Below are 20,713 nucleotides of genomic sequence, written 5' to 3'. Positions count from 1 at the left end.
GGAACTTGGTGAGGGATGTAGGGAAAGGAAAAGGAGAAGGAGGCTGTGGATTCTGTTGGAAAGGCTCACTTTTCCTCTGCTTTTGGTGGCATCCTGGTGAAACCTGGGAGTGAGGAGTCTGCCAGAGGTCCCTCCGAGCAGGTGTGGGTTCTATGAGGGGAATCTGAGTCGCGATACTGCTGCCAGTTATTGATTTATTGTCTCTCTGCTCCAAATTCACCCTTTTTCACTGTACTGTGAAAGTTGATCTGGGCCTTTTAAATAGCTTTTCTTTTGCCACCTGGCCCTGAAGCTCTTTCAGTAGAGGGGGCTAGAGAGATGTTAAAGCAAGAAAAGGGGTTGCCCCCTTGTTTGGGTGTGTGGGTGGGCAGGATCTTGCCTCATAGCTGGTCTTCTCCAGTGCCAGACTCCTATAGTGCTCGGTTTGGCAGTCAGCAGCTTCCACACTCAAACTCTAGCGGTTTTAAAGTGAAGAGCCTAAGGTGAGACACCTCTCCACGAATAGCTCCCCCTCCCCGCCCCCAACAGCCTAAACAGATTTCCAGTTAAATTCCAGAGGGCAGATTTTCAACAAGTTCTGCTGGCACTACAGTGACTTCTCTGCCATTCAGTGAGTCACGGCTGTTTCCAGTAAGCCTGAATGGAGTGGGGTGGGGGTCTTTTTTGGCATTCTCTCTCTCTGCCCTAGGGTTAGTGATTGCTTCTTATAGCTGGTACCTCTATGTTATTTAGAGTTCTCTTCTTACTGGTGAATCCCTCATTATGCTAATCTCCTCTTACAGTTAATTATTCTTTATATTAAGCTTTCCCTGTCCTGGAAGCAGTTTCAGGAGATAAACTCACAAAAAAAATGGGATTTGGGGATTGGTTTGGTTTCAACTTCGGACTTGAGTGCAGTGCCCAACTCCTTGCCAAGGGAGTGGAATGCTAGTAATTCAGGGCATGCAGGGCATCCCGATTAATCAAGCTGTCACCTGTGGTTGATTTTGATGAAGTGCCAACTGAAGCATGTGCTGTGGGGGGCAATACATGTGATGGTATGGCATTAGAGATGACTGTAAGGGCTATGGCATAGTATAAATTTTTTCAATGTCCTGAATGTTTACAAAGAAAAAATGACAGGCACAGGTCTGTTAACTCTCAGATCTAATCATGGTCTGAGACCAAAGAGCTTCCATAACAACCCTGAAAGAACCTCTTATTTCTTTAGCTGCAAAGATGATATTGCTGAGAACCAAACACAAAAATTTAATTGTTCATGTCACTGAATTACAACAGTTGAATACACAGACATGCCACGTGTCTCATTGATTGGTCACTGCATTGATTGGTAAATAAGAGAGTTCTGAGATTAGAATGGGTTGGATCCAGAGGAGACTGACAATCTTGAATCCCCAAGTCACTCTGAGCCTTCCTTACAAGTAAAAGTAGGTTCCATCAGATGTTTGAGGAGACTAGTCTTCCTCAGCCTGAAAAACCTGTAATAACTTCACCTAGCGCAGATGCCTTGTGGAATGTATATTTCCTCAAGACCCACCACAATCACCCCCAATTGCCACAAGATCCGTAACTGGGATAAAATCTCAGCATGCTCCTGCAGGTGCATACTATGATGGAGGAAGCAATAACTTATACACCAGAAAAACTACCATATTTTACTAATATATGATGTAGAAACTTGGGAAACATGTGTAGAAGTGGAGTGGATTCTAAGGATATTAAACCAAAAGGGATGGAATATAACACTAAATTGTGCCAAATTTATTGCTATGGGTATTAATTATATGTGTTAGCTTGTGCAGCTGAAGGTGATTCTGACAGCATCCTTGGTCCATTGAAGGAAACTTGGACTCAATGGTGGCTTATAGTTTGTGAGTTTGAGATGCCAGAGCTTCCTCTTTCGGAAGAGGGAATCCAAATCCAATGCTTAGGAAGATAGGAATGTTATATTGGATGGATGTGTGACCTATGCACCTTTCCCTCAACTGTGTTCCATGCGAAAGCACAGAAGGAACTCTTCACTGAAGCACTGAGAAATACTTTAGGGCGGGGAACACCTGCATCTTGGAAAATCTCTGTGGATGCTTCCATCTGTAGGCCATGTACAAGTGTAATGGATGTCACCATTGAGATGGCTTCCTGAGTTTGTAGGAATGACAGGATCCCAAAATAGCAGAGGCCAAATGGAAGCACTTAACAACAAAGACAAGATAGTCACATCTCCCTTAAAGGGCAACATAATGTACAGGCAATTATAATGCCTTGGCCCACAGAGATGCCTTAGGAAAAAATGATACAGGCAGCCTAAGAGAGTATTACTTGATCATTATATCAGGAAAAGACCTGTCCTATAGGCAAAATCTGTCTTGAATCACCACAGTGGAGAGTCAGAATTTCTCACGCAGCTTTCAGACCTAATTCAATTCACAAATCCAGAGTTCTTGATTGAAGAGGAATTGTGTCCCCTTTAGGAGGAGCCCTACATCTCTGCCACAAGTACACATCACAGATTTCACCCAAGCCTTCTACAAAGAGACCTGTAGCTATTTACTAGAGTGACTGTACAATTGGGGAAAATGAAATGCCAGATCTTTCGAGGATAACTACATACTGGCTCTGAATTGACATTATTGCCTGGGGATCCAAAATACCACTATGAGCTTACAGTCAAAGTTGAGGTTTAAGGTGATGGATGGAGTCTTAGCTCATGTCCAACTCACAGTAGGTTCTGTTAGTTCAGTTGGTACATGCACCAACTGTGTGGTTATTTTCCAAGTTCCTAAAGGTATAATTGGAATAAACATTCTTAGCAACTTGCAGAATCCCCACATTGGCTTGTTGGCCCATGGGGTGAGGGCCATTATGATAGGAAGAGTTAAGTGGAAGCCCCCCTCCTCCAAGATAGCAAACCACAATAGTAAAAGTAATATTGTACCTTTGGGAGATGGTGTGATGGTTAGGTTCATGTATCAACTTGGCCAGGTGATAGTATCCAGCTGTCTGGTCAAGACAGCATTGGCCTAACAATTGCTGTGAGGACATTTGTGGCTGGTTAATAAACCAACAGGCTGGTTTATTAAATTATCAGTCAGTTGGCTGCAGCTGTGACTGATAACTCACCAAAGGGCATGTCTTCCAAAATGAGAGAATACAATTGGCTGGATTTAATCCAATTAATCAGTTGAAGATTTACAAGCGAGACAGATAGAGGACCCTCACTTCTACTTCGGCTGCCCAGTGAAGCATTTCCTGAGGAGTTCATCGAAGTTGCGGGTTCGTTTCCTGAGGAGTTCATCGAACACATTCGTCGAAGATCCCAGTTCATTTCCTGAGGAGTTCATCAGACATCTTCCTTGGAGTTGACATTTGCTGACTGCTCTACAGAATTTGGGCTCGTGCATACCCACAGTTGCATGAATCACTTTTATAAATTTTATACTGATAGATACCTCTCATTGATTCTGTTTCCCTAGAGAACCCTAACTAATACAACTTGGTACCAGGAGTGGTTCTTGAGAAACAGAATCTTAAAATGGGCTTTTACAATTTGTTTTCTACTCTGATTAGATTCAAAGGCACTAATGACTCTATTTCCAATAATCAACAGGGCACTGACAGTCCATGGCATGAATTGGCAAAGGAGACACGCAAAATAGCACCATTTGATTCTCCTAATCATATTCTTGTACAAAGCAAGGCTCTGGGTGACAGTGTTTTCGACACCTTCACAGAGTTTTGCAGAATTAAGAGGTATAATGATGTTGTCTGGCTGCTCTTAGATACATTGGATAAAGTTGTAAGAGAAAGGGATGAGCTAAAGGCTTCAAATTCAAAACTAAATGCCGTATGACAGATGTAAAGGTTTCTATGTGTGCTCTGAAAGAAACTCTTATTTCCTGTGCTTGCAGACTTGAGGTTTCTGAAAACCAGACGCAGACTCTCATTGTGCAAGTAGCAGATTTACAATGTAAACTAAAATCTCAACTTCTCAGAGTGTCTGCTGTTAAAGTAAGGGCATTGTGGAGAACATCTTCTTGACCAAAAGGGGAATGTGAAAGGAAATGAAATAAGCTTCAGTGACAGAGAGATTCCAAAAGGAGCCGAGAGGTCACTCTGGTGGGCACTCTTACGCACAATTTAGACAACCCTTTTTTGGTTCTAAAGAATTGGGGTAGCTGGTGGTGGATACCTGAAACTATCAAACCACAACCCAGAACCCATGAATCTCGAAGACAATTGTATAAAAATGTAGATTATGAGGGGTGACAATGGGATTGGGAAAGCCATAAGGACCACACTCCACTTTGTCTAGTTTATGGATGGATGAGTAGAAAAATAGGGGAAGGAAACAAACAAACAAACAGACAAAGGTACCCAGTGTTCTTTTTTACTTCAATTGCTCTTTTTCACTTTAATTATTATTATTGTTATTTTTGTGTGTGTGCTAATGAAAGTGTCAGGGATTGATTTAGGTGATGAATGTACAACTATGTAATGGTACTGTGAACAATCGAATGTACGATTTGTTTTGTATGACTGCGTGGTATGTGAATATATCTCAATAAAATGAAGACTAAAAAAAGAATAAATAAATAAAGTAAGGGCATTGATTGGAAAAGAATGGGATCCCGAAACTTGGGATGGGGACATATGGATTGATAACAATGGCATGAGGACATTGGAACCCTGGATTCTGCTGAGTCATTGTTAGATTTACCTGTAGAGGGCCATCCTGAGGAAACAGCTTCCCCATCTCCAGTCTGCCCTAAGGAGCCTGCCATCCAACCCCCACCTAAAGAGATTAACCCTTCAGTGCCTGCTAATCCTGTAATCACCTCCCCTGAGGAAGCAGCCCTCACTCCTCTGTCTGGAGAGATTAATCCTGTTTTAAGAGATGAAAATGCAACAGAATGTCCTGAGGTAAATGGCTTGAGGGATAATTCTAACTCTTTTCATGACCCACCCCCACCTCCAGTCTTTGCTTCAAGACCTATAACTAGACTAAAGTCCCAACAGGCCCTGAAGGGTGAGGTACAAAGTGTGACCCATGAAGAAGTACGCTATACTCCAAAAGAACTGTATGAGTTTTCCAACTTATACAGACAGAAACCAGGGGAATATGTGTGGGAATGGATATTAAGGGTGTGGGATAATGGTGGAAGGAATATAAGGTTGGATCAGGCTGAATTTACTGATATGGGCCCACTAAGCAGAGATTCTGCATTCAATGTTGTAGCTCAAGGGGTTAGAAAGGGTGTTAACAGTTTGTTTGGGTGGTTCGCTGAAACATGGATCAGAAGGTGGCTGGCATTATCAGAGGTTGTAATGCCAGAACTGCCCTGGTACAATGTGGAGGAGGGGATTCAAAGGCTTAGAGAGATTGGAATGTTGGAGTGGATTTATCATGGAAGACCCACTCACACAGCCCTGGAATGTCCAGAGGACACACCTTTAACCAGGACTGTGAGAAATAAATTTGTGAGACTAGCTCCATCATCCCTTAAGAGCTCTGTAGTTGCCCTTCTCTGTAGGTCAGATATTACTGTAGGAACTGCTGTCACTGAGCTGGAATCCTCAAACACTGGGGATAATCGGGTCCCGAGTCAGCAGAAGCCAAGTGGCTGCAGTTAACTGCCACAGACAAGGTGGGCATGGCTACCATAATGGAAAACAGGCTCAAAGCAGCAATCAAAATAATATGACTCACAGAGACTTATGGGATTGGCTAGTGGATCATGGAGTACCAAGTAGTAAAACAGATGGGCAATCGACTAAATTCTTGTTTGAACTATATAGGCAGAAGAATTCTAGGTCACATGAACAAAAGTCTCCCTTGAATTACAAAAGCAGAGAGTCACGGCCCCTGAATCAATTCCCAGACTTGAGACAGTTTACAGATCCAGAGCCCCTTGAATGAAGGGAAGGCCGGGTACCCTTGGGGAAGGACCCTGTTACACTGCCAAAAATTTATACTGTTAATCTTCCTCCCAGCCTTCCCCAGGGGGACCTGCAGCCTTTTACCAGGGTAACTGTGCATTGGGGAAAAGGAAATGATCAGATATTTTGTGGATTATTAGACACTGGTTCAGAAGTGACTTTAATTCCCGGAGACCCAAAACATCACTCTGGTCTACCAGTCAGAGTTGGGGCTTATGGAGGTCAGGTGAGAAATGGAGTTTTAGCTCAGGTCCATCTCACAGTGGGTTCAATGGGTCCCTGGACCCATTCTGTGGTTATTTCCCCAGTGCCGGAATGCATAATTAGAATAGACATACTCAGCAAACTGGCAGAATCCTCACATTGGTTCCCTGACTCATGGAGTGAGGGCTATTATGGTGGGAAAGGCCAAGTGGAAGTCACTAAAACTGCCCCTGCCTAGCAAAATAGTGAACCAGAAGCAATACTGGATTCCTGCAGGGATTGCAGAGATTAATGCCACTCTTAAGGATTTAAAGGATGCAGGGGTGGTGATTCCCACCACATCCCCATTCAACTCTCCTATTTGGCCTGTGCAGAAAACAGATGGTTCTTGGAGGATGACAGTGGATTATCATAAGCTTAACCAGGTGATGACTCCAATTGCAGCTGTTGTTCCAGATGTGGTATCATTGCTTGAGCAAATCAACACATCCCCTGGTACCTGGTATGCAGCTATTGATCTGGCAAATGCTTTTTTCTCAATTGCTGTCAGTAAGGACCACCAGAAACAGTTTGCTTTCAGTTGGCAAAGCCAGCAGTTTACATTCACTGTGCTACCTCAGCTGTGCCAGTTTGAATGTATTATGTTCCCCAGAAAAAGCCATATTCTTTGATGCAATCTTGTGGGGCAGACATAATAGTGGGGATTAAATTGGAAAGTTTGGATTAGGTTGTTTGCATGGAGATGCGCCCCACCCAACTGTGGACAATAACTGATGAGATATTTCCATGGAGGCATGGCCCCACCCATTCGGGGTGGGCCTTTATCAGTGGAGCCATATAAATGAGCTGGCTCAAGGAGAGGAAACTCAGTGCAGCTCTGAGTGACATTTTGAAGAGGAGCAAGCTTGCTAGAGAGGAACGTCCTGGGAGAAAGCCATTTTGAAACCAGAACTTTGGAGCAGACGCCAGCCACGTGCCTTCCCAGCTAACAGAGGTTTTCTGGATGCCATTGGCCATCCTTCAGTGAAGGTACCCGATTGCTGATGTGTTACCTTGGACATTTTATGGCCTTAAGACTGTAACTGTGTAACCTAATAAACCCCCTTTTATAAAAGCCAATCCATCTCTGGTGTTTTGCATTCTGCAGCATTAGCAAACTAGAACAGATTTTGGTACCAAGAGTGGGGTGGTTTTGCTGCTGAGTCTGCAAATACCAAACATGTCGGAACAGCTTTTCAAATGGATAAGGGGAAGATTCTGGAAGAATTGTGAGGAGCTTGATAGAAAAGGCCAAAACTGCTTTAAAGAGACTGTTTATGGAAATATGGATTCTAAAGATACTTCTGATGAGGACTTGAGCAGAAATGATGAATGTGTTGTTGCAAACTGTAAGAAAGGTGATCCTTGTTTTCAAGTGGCAGAGAATTTGGCAAAATTGAGTCCTAGTGTCAGGTGGTAGGAAGAATTTGAAAGTGACAACCTGGAATACTTAGCTGAGGAGCTCTCCAGTCTACATGTGGAGGATGTACCCTGGCTTCTCCTTGCAGCTTATAATAAAATGCGAGCAGAGAGAGATAAACTTAGAACTGAACTCTTAGGTTCAAAGAAACCAGAAGCTGATGGCTTGGAAAGTTATGAGCTTCCAGGGGGTGGAATCCCAGAAGCTACAGCCCAACGTGAGGATGTAACCAAACATGGAACCCAGCCACCATTTCAGTACAAGGTAAGATTGGAGATGGAATTATCCAGAAAGGATTTGTGGAAAGTCCTATTGTCTGATGGCTTTGACCCCTGTATGCTTCATGCAAAGTCAACAGAATTTTTGTGAGATCTTTACAGACAGAGCCATTGCCAGTCTGGACTGGAGAAGACAGACAAGGAACAAATTGATGGAAAAATTACTTCAAAGACAGAGCCATGGAGGTTGAGGTCTCGAGTCAAGAGGTCTCGGGCTGGGAGAGCAGAGCAGCCTACATGCATGGAAAGGGTGAGTTTGCCCTGGAGGTCGAGGGTGGGCCTTCCACCTTGATGCTCAGGAAATGTCTTGCCACCCCAAGCCCCAAAGAGGTTGGAGCACATTCCCAGGTAATTGGGGAGAGCCTGGCTGCCACCACAGTGTTCTGAAGGGTTTGAGCATGTGCCGCAGAGATGGAAGGGAATCCGGGAGCTGCCCCAATGTTTGAGGCGGGTGGGGCCGAGAAGGTGGTCTCCCCAATGTGCGGATATGTTGGAGCACTCACCCAAGTGTTTGGAGAGGAAAGGGCTGCCACAAACACCCTTAGGAAGGGTTAGACTCCTGCCCTCTCAAGCCCCAAGGATGTAACTTCGTTCTGTTAATGACTCTCAGACTTTGAAATCTAATGTAGTTTGTCCTGCAGGTTTTAGGAACTGTTTTGGTCCTGTTAACCCTGTTTTCCTTACTCTTTCTCCTCATGGCAATGGGAATGTTTATCCTATGAATGTCCCTCCTTTGTATGTTGGAAGCATATAACTTGTTCTAAGTCTACAGATCCAAAGCTAAAGGAAAAGTAGGCCTTAGGACTGACCATGCCTATAATTGATTTTGACAGGATCTTGTACTTAACTTTTGTTACTGAAATGATTTAAGTTTTTGTGATAATGTGATAGAATGAATGTATTTTGTATTTGGAAAGAATATGTTTTTCTGGGGTCCAGGTGGTGGAATGTGCCGGTTTGAATGTATTATGTCCCCCAGAAAAAGCCATATTCTTTGATGCAATCTTGTGGGGCAGACATAATAGTGGGGATTAAGTTGGAAAGTTTGGATTAGGTTGTTTGCATGGAGATGCACCCCACCCAACTGTGGACAATAACTGATGGGATATTTCCATGGAGGCATGGCCCCACCCATTCGGGGTGGGCCTTGATCAGTGGGGCCATATAAATGAGCTGGCTCAAGGAGAGGAAACTCAGTGCAGCTCTGAGTGACGTTTTGAAGAGGAGCAAGCTTGCTAGAGAGGAACGTCCTGGGAGAAAGCCATTTTGAAACCAGAACTTTGGAGCAGACACCAGCCACGTGCCTTCCCAGCTAACAGAGGTTTTCTGGATGCCATTGGCCATCCTCCAGTGAAGGTACCCGATTGCTGATGTGTTACCTTGGACATTTTATGGCCTTAAGACTGTAACTGTGTAACCTAATAAACCCCCTTTTATAAAAGCCAATCCATCTCTGGTGTTTTGCATTCTGCAGCATTAGCAAACTAGAACATCAGCGTTATATCAACTCTCCAGCCCTATGTCATAATATTGTCCACAGGGATCTTGATTGTTCTCCCTCCCAGAAGACATCACACTGGTCCATTATACTGATGATATCATGTTGATAGGACCTAGTGAGCAAGAAGTAGCAACTACTCTAGATTTGTTGGTAAGGTATTTGCATGGCAGAGGATGGGAGATAAATCCAACAAAAATATAGGGCCCTTCCACCTCAGTAAAATTTCTAGGTGTCCAGTGGTGTGGGGCCTGTCGAGATATTCCTTCTAAGGTGAAGGATAAGCTGTTGCATCTGGCCCCTCCTACGACCAAAAAAGAGGCACAACGCTTAGTTGGCCTCTTTGGGTTTTGGAGACAACATATTCCTCATTTAGGTGTGCTACTCTGGCCCATTTACCGAGTGACCAGAAAAGCTTCTAGTTTTGAGTGGGGACCGGAACAAGATGAGGCTCTGCAACAGGTCCAGGCTGCTGTGCAAGCTGCTCTGCCACTTGGACCATATGATCCAGCTGACCCAATGGTGCTGGAAGTGTCAGTGGCAAATAGAGATGCTGTTTGGAGCCTTTGGCAGGCTTCTATAGGAGAATCACAGCGCAGGCCCTTAGGATTTTGGAGTAAAGCTTTACCATCCTCTGCAGATAACTACTCTCCATTTGAGAAACAGCTGTTGGCCTGCTACTGGGCCTTAGTAGAGACAGAACATTTAACCATGGGCCACCAAGTTACCATGAGACCTGAGTTACCTATCATGAGCTGGGTGTTATCTGACCCACCAAGCCATAAAGTTGGGTATGCACAGCAGCACTCCATCATAAAATGGAAATGGTATTTACAAGATAGAGCTCAAGCAGGTCCTGAAGGTACAAGTAGGTTACATGAGGAAGTGGCCCAAATGCCCATGGCCCCCATTCCTTCCACCTTACCTTCTCTTTCCCAGCCCACAGCTGTGGCATCTTGGGTAGTTCCTTACAATCAGTTGACTGAGGAAGAGAAAACTCGGGCCTGGTTTATAGATGGTTCTGCACGATATGCAGGCACCACCTGGAAGTGGACAGCTGTACCACTGCAGCCCCTTTCTGGGATGTCCCTGAAGGACAGTGGTGAGGGGAAATCCTCCCAGTGGGCAGAACTTCGAGCAGTGCACCTGGTTGTTCACTTTGCTTGGAAGGAGAACTGGCCAGAGGTGCATTTGTATACTGATTCATGCGCTGTTGCTAATGGTTTGGCTGGATGGTCAGGGACTTGGAAGGAACATGATTGAAAGACTGGTGACAAAGAAGTCCGGGGAAGGGGTATGTGGATAGACCTTTCTGAGTGGGCAAAAACATGAAGATATTTGTGTCCCATGTGAATGCTTACCAGAGGGTGACTTCAGCAGAAGAAGATTTGAATAACCAAGTGGATAAAATGACCCGTTTGGTGGATACCAATCAGCCTCTTTCCCCAGCAACTCCTGTCATTGCCCAATGGGCTCATGAACAAAGTGGTCATGGTAGTAGGGATGGAAGTTATGCATGGGCTCAGCAACATGAACTTCCACTCACCAAGGCTCACTTGGCCACAGCCGCTGCTGAGTCCCAATCTGCCAGCAGCAGAGACCCACTCTCAGTCCCTGATATGGCACCATTCCCCGAGGTGATCAGCCTGCTACCTGGTGGCAGGTTGATTACATTGGACCACTTCCATTATGGAAGGGGCAGCTATTTGTTCTTACTGGAATAGACACATACTCCAGATATGGGTTTGCCTTCCCTTCACGATATGCTTCTGCCAAAACTACCATCCGTGGACTTACAGAATGCCTTATCCACCATCATGGTATTCCACACAGCATTGCTTCTGACCAAGGAACCCACTTCACAGCAAATGAAGTGAGGGATTGGGCACATGCTCATGGAATTCTGTGGTCTTACCATGTTCCCCATCATCCAGAGGCAGCTGGGTTGATAGAACAGTGGAATGGCCTGTTGAAGACTCAATTACGGTGCCAACTAGATGGCAATACCTTGCATGGCTGGGGCAGTGTTCTCCAGGAGGCTGTGTATGCTCTGAATCAGTGTCCACTCTATGGTGCTGTTTTTCCCATAGCCAGGATTCATGGGTCCAGGAATCAAGGGGTGGAAACAGGAATGGCACCATTCACTATCACTCCTAGTGATCCACTAGGTAAATTTTTGCTTCCTGTCCCTGCAAGCTTAAGCTCTGCTGGTCTACAAGTCTTTGTTTCAAAAGGAAGAGTGCTTCCACCAGGAAACACAACAATAATCCCATTGAACTGGAAGTTAAGCCTGCCACCTGGCCATTTTGGTCTTCTTATGCCTCTGAATCAACAGGCAAGGAAGGGGATTACTGTACTGGTGGGGGTGATTGTTCCTGACTATCAAGGGGAAATAGCACTGCAACTACACAATGGAAGTAAAGAAGAGTTTTCCTGGAATACAGGAGATCCCCTAGGGCATCTCTTAGTCCTACCATGCCCTGTGATTAAAGTCAAGGGAAAACTGCAACAACCCAATCCAGGCAGGAATACCAATGGCCAAGAAACTTCAGGAATGAAGGTTTGGGTCACCCCACCAGGCAAAGAACCATGGCCAGCTGAAGTGCTTGCTGAGGGTAAAGGGAACATGGAATGGGTAGTGGAAGAAGGTGATGATAAATATGAACTAGGGCCAGTTACAGAAACGAGGACTATGATGGCATGAATATTTCCCCCTTGTTTTGTTATGAGTATATTTGTATTTGTCTGTAAAGAAAATATCTTTGTCTTCTTCTCTGTCTTATCCCCTTTCATATGGCATAAGCTGTACTGTTCATTTTGCTGTATTTAAGCTAAAGGAATCAATTTTAAGATCTAATGCCACCCAAGGACTACACCCTATTCTGGAGAGATTTAGTGTGTTTCCAGTTGTACGCTGCATAATGGAGTATTGTTAGGCAAAATATATGTCTGTTACTGTTATCAGTAACAGAGATAAAGTATGGTTTTAGGTGACGTGTATAACTGCCAAGTTGACAAGGGGTGGACTGTGATGGTTAGATTCATGTGTCAACTTGGCCAGGTGATAGTATCCAGCTGTCTGTTCAAGCAAGCACTGGCCTAACAATTGCTGCATGGACGTTTGTGGCTGTTTAATAAACCAACAGGCTGGTTTATTAACTTATCAGTCAGCTGGCTGCAGCTGGACTGATGACTCACCGAAGGGCATGTCTTCCACAACGAGAGAATGCAATTGGCTGGATTTAATCCAATTAATCAGTTGAAGACTTATAAGCGAGACAGATAGAAGACCCTCACTTCTTCTTTGGCTGCCCAGTGAAGCGTTTCCTGAGGAGTTCATTGAAGTTGCTGGTTCATTTCCTGATGAGTTCATCGAACACGTTCATCAAAGATCCAGTTCATTTCCTGAGGAGCTCATCGAATTTGCTGGTTCATTTCCTGAGGAGTTCATCGGACACCTTCCTTGGAGTTGACAGTTTGCTGACTGCCCTACAGAATTTGGACTCTTGCATACCCACAGTTGCGTGAGTCACTTTTATAAATTTTATAGTCATAGGTACCTCTCATTGATTGTTTCCCTAGAGAAATCTAACTAATACAGATGGTAATAATTATCATGTTCCCATTTAACTCATCAGTTTGGCCTGTGCACTATTGTAAACTTAATCAGGAGGTAATTCCAAATACAGCTGCTGTCCCAGATGTAGAATCTTTACTAGAACAAATCAACACAGACTGTGACACTTTGTGTATACTGTTGACTTGGCTAATGCCATTTTCTGCATACCAATTTGCAAAAACCAGGAGAAGTCAGTGTTTACCTAGCAGGGCCAACAGTATACCCTCACAGCATTGCCTCAGGGCTGTGTCAGTTCTCCTTTTAGTACACAGAGATGTTGATGGTCTTCATGTTCCACAAAATATCTTAATGGTTCACCGCATTGATAACATTATACAGATTGGATATGATGAGGAGGAAGTAACAAAGTACTTCAGATACCTTAATTAGATGTATTAGAACTAGAGGGAAGGAGATAATGATCATGAGTATAAGGTGACAGCTCTAAAGTGGTCCTGGCATGGCCCACACCTCAAGGAGTGGGATATGTTGTATTATGGGATATGTTCTAGGATGGTAAACATGGAAGAAACTGCTGAGCCACTGAGGGATGCATCAAACAAATAGTGTGGGTTGAACATGATGAGGAAAAAGGATGAAGTGACTGCTGTTGTGCAAGTCATACCAACCACGAGGCCATGGGAGGAAAGCAAAAACCCATTATATGTCAGCTGTGGGGAGCTGTCACCATGCTGACATTGTTTTTATTATGTAAGTAATAAATTGTCTGAATTCAGTTGAGCTCCTTTGCCTTACTGGGTGACTGTGGAAATGTAGCAAGCCAACCTAGTAGCTACAGTAATGATCCTGTGGCCCTGTTAGCCCCCACACTGCTTCTTTGGGACTGCTTGACCACTTGTTAGTTAGAAAAGTAGAATTATTCTAATCCATAGGATGAATAAAACATGCAACTTAGGGGAAAATACTTGTGTAGAGAAACAGAGATGAGCAGAAGCAAGATTTTTGCATGCTGGGGCAAGCAAATGCCACGGGAAGGAGCAGACGAAGAGACTGATTGAAGACACAAGAAAAATAGAGTTAACTGAAATATCAAGGTGGTAGAGAATGGGATACAGTAAGGGGGATCAATAGCTTCAGTAGAAAATCACTTTGGAAAATAAGAAGACCCCGTCCCCCCACACTCTGAGACCAGAGAAGTCTGCTTCCTCCCTAGCTTATTCTATCATGGTGCTCCCATTATCTTCTGGTCTGCTTCTTACCAGGTCTTCTGACCAATCTTATCCTACTGTCACCACTTCCCCATTACTGCCATGTTGGTGACATTTTAAAAATGTCAATCACATGTTCTTGCCTAAAATCCACCAGTAGTTTCCCAGCATCTTCAGGACTGATTCTGAATATGTTAGTGTAGACCATAAGTCCCTTTAAGTTTCAGCCTCTTCCTTGCTGTCCAGCCTTATATCCTAACACTCTTTCATACCTAATCTTCATTCTGGTTATGCTGAACAATTTGCTTTCTCCCTAACAAGTTAAACAGGCAGGATCACCATCTATAGTTGAACAGACTACACATTGAACATCTCTAGGAGATGCCATTCATTTTGTTGATATTGTCAATTTGTATAGTTATTAGAATTATTTTCTGGCAGTAGAATATCTTATTCTAATAAAATTAGTATCATATGACAATTTTGTGACAGATAGAAGTAAAGGGTTTTGAGGGAAGGGCCACTTTTTTAAAACTTGCACCAAGGCTCACTTCAGATCCTTTGGATATTTCCATGTGCTTGGAATGCCCTCATCTTCCTTGTCCACCAGCAAACCCCTACTTGTCCTATACAACAAAGCTCAAATATTACCTCTTCAAATATTACCAGGTATTTATTATAGTATTTGTCACATTGTTTTGAAATATTTTGTGCTCTAATCCCTTCTCTGAATTGTCAACTGTTGGGTTTTTAATATTCATCTCTGTTAATTTTATCCTGAACGAGCACATGAGGTATTCTGGATCAAAGACACATTTATTAATTACCTCACAGTAAATAATAACTACATATTCCCCCTCCCTCTTCTGTTTGCCCCAGTCCTTGCCCCTGAGGTTACAGGATGAAAACCAATGGCAGTTTTTCCTACATGAGTGGCTGGACTCTCCATAGGCAAGGGACAAGGAAAAATGATTTTTCTCTGTTTATAAATGGGAGTCAGTTATCCCCCTCCCCTCTTGAAAGGGTCTCCTCCTTACTCCAGATGTCTTCAGGTTCATGGGCTTCATTGCTCTTTGAATGTAAATAGACAGATTATACCCCCAGCACCTTCAGAACTAAGTGTCTATCCAGGGAAGTTATCTTTTGCTTTGGGGAAGATAAGAGAAGTTGTATTATCCTTTTGGATCAGAACAATTACCTCTGTCCTTAGGGAGACTAAAGGCTAGTTATCTGGTCCTTATTGTATGTAAAATTGTCTCTAGGAGAAATAAAAGCAAACATTCTTTACAACTATACATTGCTGTGGCTCAGGAGGCTAGGTCTTTTTATAGGAACACTGAAAAATCCAGGGAAGTTTTATTCCCCACATCTAGAAGCTACTTGAGGCAGGGCTCATATCATAAAGATTCAAAGATTCAAATCTAATTCCTTCTCCAGGACACACACCATTTGTGATTTGGGAAAGTTACATACTCTAATCCTCCATTTCCGACAGTCTACATTGGGATAGCAATAGCAATTTGTCATCATTGCTATAGATCACATGAAGTAACAAATGACATGTTAGGAGAGTATTCCCCTAATACCTTATTTTCTCTGGGAAAAAGGACAGTAGGTTCAAATGAGAAGTGAGTAGGGTAGAAAACATTTGAAATTGCCACTATGGGAAATGGAGAATGGAGTCTACATGAATAATTGGACACCCTTTATTTGTCATGGAGCAAGTGTGCAGTTTTTCTCCCTGGCATTGATCTGTGGCTTGAGAGCCCAAGGAAAATGGACTGTGAGGACCATCCAGGAAGGGCTCTTTCTACCAGGATGCCAAGAGAAATGGCCACCCAAGGAATGCTCAGGGCTGGGAGCATATCAACTCTCTTCTCTTCCATACCTGCCTAAATATATTTTTGCAGGAGAAGTTATGTCAAAATGCATACTCATTGTAATCTTGAATAGGAAAGAGTGCCCAAGGAGAAGGATGAGGTTTCTGGAAGGAGTGAGGTCTGGACCCACGCTTCTGCTGATGAGAAGATCTATGTCTATACCAGAGCCTAGGTTATATCTGGTAATAACTGGAAAATCTATCTCTTCTGATTGTCAACTGCTATTTTAAGTCTGTCTGAGCTCCTCAATTGCCTAAATTCATCATATCTAAGGTGGAAGGTTGGAAGAGGGGTGGGGGGAGTGCTAAGTTCTAAAAATTTAGGACAATATAATTGTGATTGCATAAAACTGTGAAGGATGGGAGATACTATTACCCCCTCCTTCCATACCTAATAGGGAAAGCAATCTGCCCAGGGTCCAGATTATTCCTGCATGTTCTTGCTGGATATGTGAAGAATAGAAGGTCCTGATGACTCTTTACTTGAGCCATTTCTCAGGGTTGTGTTTGCAGTAAGCAATTTTGAGCAATCAAGAAATGTTTGCCCCCCAAAAAGAGCAGGCTTGCATACTACATACTATAAAAGCAGCATGTTCCCCCAAGTTCAGTATTCCTTGGGTATGATGCAAATACACTGTGTATGTAGCGTTCTCTCCGGATAGACCTTGTGGTATTTGGGGGGCATGAGAAACCAATGCCAACATCATGTCCATGCTGCTTTGACATGCTTCTTTGTCTCTGACCCAGAAGTCTCATTCCTCTGCCAACATCTTGAAACAATAACAGGCCCCAGGCCCCGCACAGACTCTGACACTACCCACCTACCTAAGAAATTCTTGACATAATTCAGCATAATTTCCATCTCCCTGTACCTTTCCCCCACATCCATTGAAAGGAAGTTTAAGAGGGGATGAGTCAAGTAACATAATAAACTGCTGAAAGGGACATAAGCAGAAGACAAGGAAAAGAGAACTGGAGGTGGAGTGCCTTTTCTTCATAGTCCTTATCACTATTTCAAAATATCTATTGTCCAATTTCATATTTGTCTCTCCCAGAAGATTGCAAGCTCCTGGAAATCAGGGACCTTTCTTTTCACCACTGTATCTTAATGGGTAAAGGAGTGTCTAGTAATATAGAGGCTTAATAAATACTTGCTGGATGAAGCAATGATTATCTGGGTTGAGTGACCAGTTGAAATGGTTCAGTAGTACTTGTAAGGGGTTGTCTTGGCTCATAATAGAAGCCTGTTTACTCTTGAGCTGCATTTAAATCTATTCGTCTTGCCTTTGTAAGTCAGCACTGAATTTTTGTATTACTGTAAGGCTTTTAAACAAACCCTTTAGAGAGAATTTCCCAAAAAGTCTTTTAGTAATCATCACAATCACTAAAGGGAATGATTTATGGAGACAGAAAGAAACAAACACTATTTAGTGAGTTACAAGAATATGCTAGGTGCCTTATTTATGTTGCCTTGTTTAATTTTTACAACTCTGCAAGACCAGGATATCAATATGTATTTTATATATAGGGAAACTTAGATACAGAGAGGTTAAATAACTTGCTTTAGGATACATATCTACTAAATGGAATAGCCTGATTTTTTTGGCTTCCAGACTTCTCTTTTTGCTACAGATTTCTGTAGTATAAATTATGACAACTTATACCTTGTGTTACAGTGACTAGATTTTCCAAAATAACATTTAGGATGTCTGTCAGTCAGGGTGCAATGTAAAAAAAATAAAAACCTTCCAGTTATTTTAAGCAGGAAGGTATTTAATAGAAGAATTTACAAAATCCATATCAGGATTGGAGAAGCCCGTCTGAGCCTCCAAGAATGACTCCTTGTACAATTCAGAGCTGACCTGTCAGTGGAGCTATTACCTCAGAGGACTATGGAAAACTAGGTTCAAGAACATAAACTTACGAAAGAAGTTGGAATTCAAGAAGCTACTGCTGTCACAATTGCCATAACTGCCTAATGACACTCAGGAAGCAGGATAATGGGCTATGAACACTGCTGCAGAAAAATATCATGTTCCTATGACCTTAATTGTAAGAGAAATAGAGCCAAAAGTGGTCAGGAGGGTGCCTTCACTTATGATTTATAAATCTTGCAAGGGTATATATAATTGGCAGAACCTAATTCACATCTATAGGTCTAGGTGCAAAGAAGTCTAGAAAATTTTTGAAGTTTCCAGTCTCTGTGGTATAAAAGTCACCATAAGAGCACAGTAGAATGGACATTGAGTGAATCAACCTGCAGTACTTACCGTAGGCAGTATTTATAGATGTACAAATACTTCTACAGAGAGAATGGGTTAAACTGTTTAAAACTATCTCTGTCCAGGGAAACCTATAACATTTGGTTAATGTTTGAACTTCAAACTTCAGACATTAAAATCTTTATGGTTATTATATAATCTAGGAAAAATATCCTCTATTTACATGATAGTTAAGATCAATCATATAACTAAATGTGCACGTATCAAAGATGGTAAAATTACTTGTGATTAAGGATCACCATTTTCACTTTACTATAGCCCTTTGTTGGATGTTTCTATTATTGGCCTGATTTTGGGGAAGAGGAGGCTTATTTCCAACAGTCCTCAGACCTTTCTCTGGATTCTCTTTGGCTCTGATTTCTCATATGCTAACAGGATACTCACATAGAAAGGGATTAACAATTTAGTACTCTAAAGCTTCAAAGATACTTACCATATCCAAACATTTTACATGGAGGCCCTGGAGAGGCAGAGAGATTTGCCAGAGGTCCCATGGAGATTGGACTAGAAGCCAAGTTCCCTGGCTCTCTATCCAAAGCTTTCTTTTCTCTCAAAAAAATCAAGCCTTAAGATTGTATACTACCTAAATGTGCAGTGATACCCTGTGTTTGTGTGTGTATATATGCATATGTACATGCGTGTATGATACTGTTTATATCTATTTCAATAGACAAAACTAAGCAATAGTTTTAGGGATGTATACTGTTAAACTATGAAGCAAAGCAAGGAAGTGTTAACCCTCAAAGTCTGGTCAGCAGCTGAGAGAGGAAGTTATGACAAGGAAAATGCAAAAAAGAACTTCTGGGGTGATGGCAATGTCCCAGAAAACTCACAGTTTGGTAGGACTCAAGATTTTTCCCTTTTTAATTTTTGAAACCCAGTATAATGTATTTGATTTTTTCATCTTTAATAATAATTTATATTTACTATATGTCAGAGACAAGCTAAGTGTTTCCCATGAATCATTTCCTCTCACTCTCACAAGAGCACTCTGATACAGGCACTATTATTATTTCCATTTTATAATAAGGACACTGAGGCATAGACTTTAACTAACTTACCCAAATCCACACGATTAGGTAGAATAGCTGGTATTTGATCCATCTGGTTTCATTGACCACGTTTAACCACTGCTATGTAGCCTCAAGAAACTAAGTGGCAGAGTAAATTATGGATCCCTTTTTATTAATGTTTTCCAATCATAAAAATGTTAGTTATGAAAACAACATTAACAATAGAAAAACATGCAAAATTACATGTATATTATGATTACATCAATGTTTTAAAAATATACACCAATCAGCGAACTAACCTCAAAACTGGAGGTACTAGAGGAAGAAGAGAACACTAAACCCCGAGCAAACAGAAGGAAGGAAATAGCAAAGATTAGAGTGGAGATAAATTAAATAGAGAAAAAAAAACAATAGAGAGGAGTTCTGGAAGATTGCAGCATAGAGAGGAGTGGAAGCTAGTTAGTACCCCTGTAACAACTAACAAACAACCAGGAACAACTAGTAAATAATCTGGAATAACTGTGTGGGACAAACGTGACTGTCCACTCATCATACACCAACCTGAATTGGGAGGAATGCCCAAGATCGCAGCATAAAATCTGTAAGTAAAAACTGCAGGCCTAAACCGGGGCCCCCTTCCTGCATGGTCTGAACTGCCAAGCCTCTGCAGCTAGAGAGCAGCACTCCCAAGCAAGCAAATATAGCTCAGCCCAGGTCCAACTGAGGTTTTAATTAACAAACATTGACTGCTCAATACAATCTGCAAATCCCCAACAAGCAGACAGAGGCTTTTGGTGATGACTGACCTTGGAGAGCTGGAGGACCTCTCTGGGAGGGAGGGGGAGCCCAGAGGACCAGGTGCTGTCTCTGGCTGATGGGTGAAACTGAGGGTGGCTGCAAACTGGTCCTGAAGGGGGGATTTCTGTCCCTTTTTTGGCTCACTAGAGAAAGCCTCAGCCATTTTCAGTTCCCAGTGCTCTGACCCAGACAAGGGTAGAGATAGCACAGGCAGAGAGACTATTCAAATGCAAATGACCTCTCCCTAGGAGGTGTATATTCCTAAGAGGAAAGAGTTGGCACCAAGCACTACTATCCGCCTTCCATTTAGAACCAGACCCCAGAGCCTGGGGGAAAACAGCCACAGGCCACACCTCCTTACACCAGTCTGGAGCTACAGGCTGACAGGCACCACTTGCTGGGCAGAAAAACACAGTGGCTTGAAGCCTCACAGGGTGTATCAATCTTCTAAGACACCCTCAGGGAAACTGAACATTATTGCCTTCTTGCAGGACTGAGCCAGTTCTGGTCTGGGAAAACCTGATTGGGATAACCAAGGAAACCAGATGCCTAGACAACAGAAAACTACAACCTACAC

The sequence above is a fragment of the Choloepus didactylus genome, chromosome 13 (genome assembly GCF_015220235.1).
Source record: "Choloepus didactylus isolate mChoDid1 chromosome 13, mChoDid1.pri, whole genome shotgun sequence".
Classification (NCBI taxonomy): Eukaryota; Metazoa; Chordata; class Mammalia; order Pilosa; family Megalonychidae; genus Choloepus; species Choloepus didactylus.
This window is presented reverse-complemented; position numbering follows the sequence as displayed.